Consider the following 13,107-nt stretch of genomic DNA (forward strand, 5'->3'; position numbering starts at 1 on the left):
TCATTGATCATTGTTACCATGTCATTGATCATGTTACCATGTCATTGATCATGTTACCATGTCATTGATCCATGTTACCATGTCATTGACCATGTTACCATGTCATTGATCATGTTACCATGTCATTGATCATGTTCCATGTCATGTTCAGTGATACATGTTACTATGTCATTGACCATGTTACCATGTCATTGATCATGTTACCATGTCATTGATCCATGTTACCATGTCATGTGATCATGTTACCATGTCATTGATACCATGTTACCATGTCATTGATCATGTTACCATGTCATTGATCATGTAACCATGTCAGTGATCATGTTACCATGTCAGTGATCATGTTACCATGTCATTGATCATGTGACCAGTCATTGATCATTCGACCACGTCAGTGATCATGTTACCATGTCAGTGATCATGTTACCACGTCAGTGATCATGTGACCATGTCATTGATCATGTTACCATGTCAGTGATCATGTGACCATGTCATTGATCATGTTACCATGTCAGTGATCATGTTACCATGTCATTGATCATGTTACCATGTCAGTGATCATGTTACCATGTCAGTGATCATGTTACCATGTCAGTGATCATGTTACCATGTCAGTGATCATGTTACCATGTCATTGATCATGTCGACCATGTCAGTGATCATGTTACCATGTCATTGATCATGTTACCATGTCATTGATCATGTCAGTGATCATGTCACCATCAGTGATCATGTTACCATGTCATTGATTATGTTACCATGTCATTGACCATATTACCATGTCATTGATCATGTTACCATGTCATTGATCATGTTACCATGTCATTGATCATGTTACCATGTCATTGATCATGTTACCATGTCAGTGATCATGTTACCATGTCATTGATCATGTTACCATGTCATTGATCATGTTACCATGTCATTGATCATGTTACCATGTCATTGATTATGTTACCATGTCATTGATCATGTTACCATGTCATTGATCATGTTACCATGTCATTGATCATGTTACCATGTCATTGATCATGTTACCATGTCATTGATCATGTGACCATGTCATTGATCATGTTACCATGTCAGTGATCATGTTACCATGTCATTGATCATGTTACCATGTCAGTGATCATGTTACCATGTCATTGATCATGTTACCATGTCAGTGATCATGTTACCATGTCAGTGATCATGTTACCATGTCATTGATCATGTGACCACGTCAGTGATCATGTTACCATGTCAGTGATCATGTTACCATGTCATTGATCATGTTACCATGTCATTGATCATGTTACCATGTCATTGATCATGTTACCATGTCATTGATCATGTTACCATGTCAGTGATCATGTTACCATGTCATTGATCATGTTACCATGTCATTGATCATGTTACCATGTCATTGATCATGTTACCATGTCATTGATCATGTTACCATGTCAGTGATCATGTTACCATGTCATTGATCATGTTACCATGTCATTGATCATGTTACCATGTCAGTGATCATGTTACCATGTCATTGATCATGTTACCATGTCATTGATCATGTTACCATGTCATTGATCATGTTACCATGTCATTGATCATGTTACCATGTCATTGATCATGTTACCATGTCATTGATCATGTTACCATGTCATTGATCATGTTACCATGTCATTGATCATGTTACCATGTCATTGATCATGTTACCATGTCATTGATCATGTTACCATGTCATTGATCATGTTACCATGTCATTGATCATGTTACCATGTCATTGATCATGTTACCACGTCAGTGATCATGTTACCATGTCAGTGATCATGTTACCATGTCATTGATCATGTTACCATGTCATTGATCATGTTACCATGTCATTGATCATGTTACCATGTCATTGATCATGTTACCATGTCATTGATCATGTTACCATGTCATTGATCATGTTACCATGTCAGTGATCATGTTACCATGTCATTGATCATGTTACCATGTCAGTGATCATGTTACCATGTCATTGATCATGTTACCATGTCATTGATCATGTTACCATGTCATTGATCATGTTACCATGTCAGTGATCATGTTACCATGTCAGTGACATGTTACCATGTCATTGATCATGTTACCATGTCATTGATCATGTTACCATGTCATTGATCATGTTACCATGTCATTGATCATGTTACCATGTCATTGATCATGTTACCATGTCAGTGATCATGTTACCATGTCATTGATCATGTTACCATGTCATTGATCATGTGACCACGTCAGTGATTATGTTACCATGTCATTGACCATGTTACCATGTCATTGATCATGTGACCACTTCATTGATCATGTTACCACGTCATTGATCATGTTACCATGTCATTGACCATGTTACCATGTCATTGATCATGTTACCATGTCAGTGATCATGTTACCATGTCAGTGATCATGTTACCATGTCAGTGATCATGTTACCATGTCATTGATCATGTTACCATGTCATTGATCATGTTACCATGTCATTGATCATGTTACCATGTCATTGATCATGTTACCATGTCAGTGATCATGTTACCATGTCAGTGATCATGTTACCACGTCATTGATCATGTTACCATGTCATTGATCATGTTACCATGTCATTGATCATGTTACCATGTCATTGATCATGTTACCATGTCATTGATCATGTTACCACGTCATTGATCATGTTACCATGTCAGTGATCATGTTACCATGTCAGTGATCATGTTACCATGTCATTGATCATGTTACCATGTCATTGATCATGTTACCATGTCATTGATCATGTTACCATGTCAGTGATCATGTTACCATGTCAGTGATCATGTTACCATGTCATTGATCATGTTACCATGTCATTGATCATGTTACCATGTCAGTGATCATGTTACCATGTCAGTGATCATGTTACCATGTCATTGATCATGTTACCATGTCATTGATCATGTTACCATGTCATTGATCATGTTACCATGTCATTGATCATGTTACCATGTCATTGATCATGTTACCATGTCAGTGATCATGTTACCATGTCATTGATCATGTTACCATGTCATTGATCATGTTACCATGTCATTGATCATGTTACCATGTCATTGTGTTACCATGTCATTGATCATGTTACCATGTCATTGATCATGTTACCATGTCATTGATCATGTTACCATGTCATTGATCATGTTACCATGTCAGTGATCATGTTACCATGTCATTGATCATGTTACCATGTCATTGATCATGTTACCATGTCATTGATCATGTTACCATGTCATTGATTATGTTACCATGTCATTGATCATGTTACCATGTCATTGATCATGTTACCATGTCATTGATCATGTTACCATGTCATTGATCATGTTACCATGTCATTGATCATGTTACCATGTCAGTGATCATGTTACCATGTCATTGATCATGTTACCATGTCATTGATTATGTTACCATGTCATTGACCATGTTACCATGTCAGTGATCATGTTACCATGTCATTGATTATGTTACCATGTCATTGACCATGTTACCATGTCAGTGATCATGTTACCATGTCATTGATCATGTTACCATGTCATTGATTATGTTACCATGTCATTGACCATGTTACCATGTCATTGATCATGTTACCATGTCATTGATCATGTTACCATGTCATTGACATGTTACCATGTCATTGATCATGTTACCATGTCATTGATCATGTTACCATGTCATTGATCATGTTACCATGTCATTGATCATGTTACCATGTCATTGATCATGTTACCATGTCATTGATCATGTTACCATGTCATTGATCATGTTACCATGTCATTGATCATGTTACCATGTCATTGATCATGTTACCATGTCATTGATCATGTTACCATGTCATTGATCATGTTACCATGTCATTGATCATGTTACCATGTCATTGATCATGTTACCATGTCATTGATCATGTTACCATGTCAGTGATCATGTTACCATGTTGACATGTACCATTCATGATCATGTTACCATGTCATTGATCATGTTACCATGTCAGTGATCATGTTACCATGTCAGTGATCATGTTACCATGTCATTGATCATGTTACCATGTCAGTGATCATGTTACCATGTCATTGATCATGTTACCATGTCATTGATCATGTTACCATGTCATTGATCATGTTACCATGTCATTGATCATGTTACCATGTCATTGATCATGTTACCATGTCATTGATCATGTTACCATGTCATTGATCATGTTACCATGTCATTGATCATGTTACCATGTCATTGATCATGTTACCATGTCATTGATCATGTTACCATGTCATTGATCATGTTACCATGTCATTGATCATGTTACCATGTCATTGATCATGTTACCATGTCATTGATCATGTTACCATGTCATTGATCATGTTACCATGTCATTGATCATGTTACCATGTCATTGATCATGTTACCATGTCATTGATCATGTTACCATGTCAGTGATCATGTTACCATGTCATTGACATGTTACCATGTCATTGATCATGTTACCATGTCATTGATCATGTTACCATGTCATTGATCATGTTACCATGTCATTGTTATGTTACCATGTCATTGATCATGTTACCATGTCAGTGATCATGTTACCATGTCAGTGATCATGTTACCATGTCATTGTGTTACCATGTCATTGATTATGTTACCATGTCATTGATCATGTTACCATGTCAGTGATCATGTTACCATGTCATTGATCATGTTACCATGTCATTGATCATGTTACCATGTCATTGATCATGTTACCATGTCATTGATCATGTTACCATGTCAGTGATCATGTTACCATGTCAGTGATCATGTTACCATGTCATTGATCATGTTACCATGTCATTGATCATGTTACCATGTCATTGATCATGTTACCATGTCAGTGATCATGTTACCATGTCAGTGATCATGTTACCATGTCATTGATCATGTTACCACGTCATTGATCATGTTACCATGTCATTGATCATGTTACCATGTCAGTGATCATGTTACCATGTCATTGATCATGTTACCATGTCATTGACCATGTTACCATGTCAGTGATCATGTTACCATGTCATTGACCATGTTACCATGTCAGTGATCATGTTACCATGTCATTGATTATGTTACCATGTCATTGTGTTACCATGTCATTGATCATGTTACCATGTCATTGATCATGTTACCATGTCAGTGATCATGTTACCATGTCAGTGATCATGTTACCATGTCAGTGATCATGTTACCATGTCATTGATCATGTGACCACGTCAGTTATGATGTTACCATGTCAGTGATCATGTTACCATGTCATTGATCATGTTACCATGTCATTGATCATGTTACCATGTCATTGATCATGTTACCATGTCAGTGATCATGTTACCATGTCATTGATTATGTTACCATGTCATTGATCATGTTACCATGTCATTGATCATGTTACCATGTCATTGATCATGTTACCATGTCATTGATCATGTTACCATGTCATTGACCATGTTACCATGTCATTGATCATGTTACCATGTCATTGATCATGTTACCATGTCATTGATCATGTTACCATGTCAGTGATCATGTTACCATGTCATTGTGTTACCATGTCATTGATTATGTTACCATGTCATTGACCATGTTACCATGTCAGTGATCATGTTACCATGTCATTGATCATGTTACCATGTCATTGATCATGTTACCATGTCATTGATCATGTTACCATGTCATTGATCATGTTACCATGTCATTGATCATGTTACCATGTCATTGATCATGTTACCATGTCATTGACCATGTTACCATGTCATTGATCATGTTACCATGTCATTGATCATGTTACCATGTCATTGATTATGTTACCATGTCATTGATCATGTTACCATGTCATTGATCATGTTACCATGTCATTGATCATGTTACCATGTCATTGATCATGTTACCATGTCATTGATTATGTTACCATGTCATTGATCATGTTACCATGTCATTGATCATGTTACCATGTCAGTGATCATGTTACCATGTCAGTGATCATGTTACCATGTCAGTGATCATGTTACCATGTCATTGATCATGTTACCATGTCATTGATCATGTTACCATGTGTCATTGATCATGTTACCATGTCATTGATTCATGTTACCATGTCATTGATTACCATGTTACCATGTCAGTGATCATGTTACCATGTCATTGACATGTTACCATGTCATTGATCATGTTACCATGTCATTGATCATGTTACCATGTCATTGATCATGTTACCATGTCATTGATCATGTTACCATGTCATTGATCATGTTACCATGTCATTGATCATGTTACCATGTCATTGATCATGTTACCATGTCATTGACCATGTTACCATGTCATTGATTATGTTACCATGTCAGTGATCATGTTACCATGTCATTGATCATGTTACCATGTCATTGATCATGTTACCATGTCAGTGATCATGGTTACCATGTCATTGATCATGTTACCATGTCATTGATCATGTTACCATGTCATTGATATGTTACCATGTCATGATCATGTTACCATGTCATGAATGTTACCATGTCATTGATCATGTTACCATGTCATTGATCATGTTACCATGTCATTGATTATGTTACCATGTCATTGATTATGTTACCATGTCATTGATCATGTTACCATGTCATTGATCATGTTACCATGTCATTGATCATGTTACCATGTCATTGATCATGTTACCATGTCATTGATCATGTTACCACGTCAGTGATCATGTTACCATGTCAGTGATCATGTTACCATGTCATTGATCATGTTACCATGTCATTGATCATGTTACCATGTCATTGATTATGTTACCATGTCATTGATTATGTTACCATGTCAGTGACCATCATGTTACCATGTCATTGATCATGTTACCATGTCATTGATCATGTTACCATGTCATTGATCATGTTACCATGTCATTGATCATGTTACCATGTCATTGATCATGTTACCATGTCATGTCATGTTACCATGTCATTGATCATGTTACCATGTCATTGATCATGTTACCATGTCAGTGATCATGTTACCATGTCATTGATCATGTTACCATGTCAGTGATCATGTTACCATGTCAGTGATCATGTTACCATGTCATTGATTATGTTACCATGTCATTGATCATGTTACCATGTCATTGATTATGTTACCATGTCATTGATTATGTTACCATGTCATTGATCATGTTACCATGTCATGATCATGTTACCATGTCAGTGATCATGTTACCATGTCATGATCATGTTACCATGTCATTGACATGTTACCATGTCATTGATCATGTTACCATGTCATGATCATGTTACCATGTCAGTGATCATGTTACCATGTCATTGATCATGTTACCATGTCATTGATCATGTTACCATGTCATTGATCATGTTACCATGTCATTGATCATGTTACCATGTCATTGATCATGTTACCATGTCATTGATCATGTTACCATGTCATTGATCATGTTACCATGTCATTGAATGTTACCATGTCATTGACCATGTTACCATGTCATGATCATGTTACCATGTCATTGATCATGTTACCATGTCATTGATCATGTTACCATGTCATTGACATGTTACCATGTCATTGATCATGTTACCATGTCAGTGATCATGTTACCATGTCATTGACATGTTACCATGTCATTGATCATGTTACCAGTCATGATTACCATGTCATTGATCATGTTACCATGTCATTGATTATGTTACCATGTCATTGATCATGTTACCATGTCATTGATTATGTTACCATGTCATTGATCATGTTACCATGTCATTGATCATGTTACCATGTCATTGATCATGTTACCATGTCATTGATCATGTTACCATGTCATTGATCATGTTACCATGTCATTGATCATGTTACCATGTCATTGATTATGTTACCATGTCATTGACCATGTTACCATGTCAGTGATCATGTTACCATGTCATTGATCATGTTACCATGTCATTGATCATGTTACCATGTCATTGATTATGTTACCATGTCATTGATTATGTTACCATGTCAGTGATTATGTTACCATGTCAGTGATCATGTTACCATGTCATTGATCATGTTACCATGTCATTGACCATGTTACCATGTCAGTGATCATGTTACCATGTCATTGATTATGTTACCATGTCATTGATCATGTTACCATGTCAGTGATCATGTTACCATGTCATTGACATGTTACCATGTCATTGATCATGTTACCATGTCATTGACCATGTTACCATGTCATTGATCATGTTACCATGTCAGTGATCATGTTACCATGTCATTGATCATGTTACCATGTCATTGATCATGTTACCATGTCATTGATCATGTTACCATGTCATTGATCATGTTACCATGTCATTGACCATGTTACCATGTCATTGATTATGTTACCATGTCATTGATCATGTTACCATGTCATTGATCATGTTACCATGTCATTGATCATGTTACCATGTCATTGATCATGTTACCATGTCATTGATCATGTTACCATGTCATTGATCATGTTACCATGTCATTGATTATGTTACCATGTCATTGATCATGTTACCATGTCATTGATCATGTTACCATGTCAGTGATCATGTTACCACGTCATTGATCATGTTACCATGTCAGTGATCATGTTACCATGTCATTGATCATGTTACCATGTCATTGATCATGTTACCATGTCATTGATCATGTTACCATGTCATTGATTATGTTACCATGTCATTGACCATGTTACCATGTCATTGATCATGTTACCATGTCATTGATCATGTTACCATGTCATTGATCATGTTACCATGTCATTGATCATGTTACCATGTCAGTGATCATGTTACCATGTCAGTGATCATGTTACCATGTCATTGATCATGTTACCATGTCATTGATCATGTGACCACTTCATTGATCATGTTACCATGTCATTGATCATGTTACCATGTCATTGATCATGTTACCACGTCATTGATCATGTTACCATGTCATTGACCATGTTACCATGTCATTGATCATGTTACCATGTCATTGACCATGTTACCATGTCATTGTGTTACTGTTACCATGTCATTGATCATGTTACCATGTCATTGATCATGTTACCATGTCATTGATCATGTTACCATGTCATTGACCATGTTACCATGTCATTGATCATGTTACCATGTCATTGATCATGTTACCATGTCATTGATCATGTTACCATGTCATTGATCATGTTACCATGTCATTGATCATGTTACCATGTCATTGATCATGTTACCATGTCATTGATCATGTTACCATGTCAGTGATCATGTTACCATGTCATTGACCATGTTACCATGTCATTGATTATGTTACCATGTCATTGATCATGTTACCATGTCATTGATCATGTTACCATGTCATTGATCATGTTACCATGTCATTGATCATGTTACCATGTCATTGATCATGTTACCATGTCATTGATCATGTTGATCATGTCATTGATCATGTTACCATGTCATTGATCATGTTACCATGTCATTGATTATGTTACCATGTCATTGATCATGTTACCATGTCAGTGATCATGTTACCATGTCAGTGATCATGTTACCATGTCATTGATCATGTTACCATGTCATTGATCATGTTACCATGTCATTGATCATGTGACCATGTTACCATGTCATTGATTATGTTACCATGTCATTGATCATGTTACCATGTCATTGATCATGTTACCATGTCATTGACCATGTTACCATGTCATTGATCATGTTACCATGTCATTGATCATGTTACCATGTCATTGATCATGTTACCATGTCAGTGATCATGTTACCATGTCAGTGACCATGTTACCATGTCAGTGATCATGTTACCATGTCATTGATTATGTTACCATGTCATTGATCATGTTACCATGTCATTGATCATGTTACCATGTCATTGATCATGTTACCATGTCAGTGATCATGTTACCATGTCATTGATCATGTTACCATGTCATTGACCATGTTACCATGTCAGTGATCATGTTACCATGTCATTGACCATGTTACCATGTCATTGATCATGTTACCATGTCATTGACCATGTTACCATGTCAGTGATCATGTTACCATGTCATTGATCATGTTACCATGTCATTGATCATGTTACCATGTCAGTGATCATGTTACCATGTCAGTGATCATGTTACCATGTCATTGATTATGTTACCATGTCATTGTGTTACCATGTCATTGATTATGTTACCATGTCATTGATCATGTTACCATGTCAGTGATCATGTTACCATGTCATTGATTATGTTACCATGTCAGTGATCATGTTACCATGTCATTGATTATGTTACCATGTCATTGATCATGTTACCATGTCATTGATCATGTTACCATGTCATTGATCATGTTACCATGTCATTGATTATGTTACCATGTCATTGATTATGTTACCATGTCATTGATCATGTTACCATGTCATTGATTATGTTACCATGTCATTGACCATGTTACCATGTCATTGATCATGTTACCATGTCATTGATTATGTTACCATGTCATTGATCATGTTACCATGTCAGTGATCATGTTACCATGTCATTGATTATGTTACCATGTCATTGACCATGTTACCATGTCAGTGATTATGTTACCATGTCAGTGATCATGTTACCATGTCATTGACCATGTTACCATGTCATTGATTATGTTACCATGTCATTGATCATGTTACCATGTCATTGATCATGTTACCATGTCATTGATCATGTTACCATGTCATTGATTATGTTACCATGTCATTGATTATGTTACCATGTCAGTGATCATGTTACCATGTCATTGATCATGTTACCATGTCATTGATCATGTTACCATGTCAGTGATCATGTTACCATGTCAATGATCATGTCAGTGATCATGTTACCATGTCATTGATCATGTGACCAGTCATTGATCATTGACCATGTTACCATGTCATTGATTATGTTACCATGTCATTGATCATGTTACCATGTCATTGATCATGTTACCATGTCATTGATTATGTTACCATGTCAGTGATCATGTTACCATGTCATTGACCATGTTACCATGTCATTGATTATGTTACCATGTCATTGATCATGTTACCATGTCATTGATTATGTTACCATGTCATTGATTATGTTACCATGTCATTGATCATGTTACCATGTCAGTGATCATGTTACCATGTCATTGATTATGTTACCATGTCATTGATCATGTTACCATGTCATTGATCATGTTACCATGTCATTGATTATGTTACCATGTCATTGATTATGTTACCATGTCATTGATCATGTTACCATGTCATTGACCATGTTACCATGTCAGTGATCATGTTACCATGTCATTGATCATGTTACCATGTCATTGATTATGTTACCATGTCATTGATCATGTTACCACGTCAGTGATCTTGTTACCATGTCATTGATTATGTTACCATGTCAGTGATCATGTTACCATGTCATTGACCATGTTACCATGTCAGTGATCATGTTACCATGTCATTGATCATGTTACCATGTCATTGATCATGTTACCATGTCATTGATCATGTTACCATGTCATTGATCATGTTACCATGTCATTGACATGTTACCATGTCATTGATCATGTTACCATGTCATTGATTCATGTTACCATGTCAGTGATCATGTTACCATGTCATTGATCATGTTACCATGTCATTGATCATGTTACCATGTCATTGATCATGTTACCATGTCATTGATCATGTTACCATGTCATTGATCATGTTACCATGTCATTGACCATGTTACCATGTCATTGATTATGTTACCATGTCATTGATCATGTTACCATGTCATTGACCATGTTACCATGTCATTGATCATGTTACCATGTCATTGATCATGTTACCATGTCATTGATTCATGTTACCATGTCATTGATCATGTTACCATGTCATTGATCATGTTACCATGTCATTGATCATGTTACCATGTCATTGATCATGTTACCATGTCATTGATCATGTTACCATGTCATTGATCATGTTACCATGTCATTGATCATGTTACCATGTCATTGATCATGTTACCATGTCATTGATCATGTTACCATGTCATTGACCATGTTACCATGTCATTGATCATGTTACCATGTCATTGATCATGTTACCATGTCATTGACCATGTTACCATGTCAGTGATCATGTTACCATGTCATTGATCATGTTACCATGTCAGTGATCATGTTACCATGTCATTGACCATGTTACCATGTCATTGATTATGTTACCATGTCATTGATCATGTTACCATGTCATTGACCATGTTACCATGTCATTGATTATGTTACCATGTCATTGATCATGTTACCATGTCATTGATCATGTTACCATGTCATTGATCATGTTACCATGTCATTGATTATGTTACCATGTCATTGATCATGTTACCATGTCATTGATCATGTTACCATGTCATTGATCATGTTACCATGTCATTGATCATGTTACCATGTCATTGATCATGTTACCATGTCATTGTGTTACCATGTCATTGATTATGTTACCATGTCATTGATCATGTTACCATGTCATTGATCATGTTACCATGTCATTGACCATGTTACCATGTCAGTGATCATGTTACCATGTCATTGATCATGTTACCATGTCATTGATCATGTTACCATGTCATTGATCATGTTACCATGTCATTGATCATGTTACCATGTCATTGATTATGTTACCATGTCAGTGATCATGTTACCATGTCAGTGATCATGTTACCATGTCATTGATCATGTTACCATGTCATTGATCATGTTACCATGTCATTGATTATACCATGTTACCATGTCATTGATCATGTTACCATGTCATTGATCATGTTACCATGTCATTGATCATGTTACCATGTCATTGATCATGTTACCATGTCATTGATTATGTTACCATGTCATTGATCATGTTACCATGTCATTGATCATGTTACCATGTCATTGATTATGTTACCATGTCATTGATCATGTTACCATGTCATTGATCATGTTACCATGTCATTGATCATGTTACCATGTCATTGACCATGTTACCATG

This window comes from Argopecten irradians, chromosome 3 (assembly GCF_041381155.1).
Source record: "Argopecten irradians isolate NY chromosome 3, Ai_NY, whole genome shotgun sequence".
Lineage (NCBI taxonomy): Eukaryota > Metazoa > Mollusca > Bivalvia > Pectinida > Pectinidae > Argopecten > Argopecten irradians.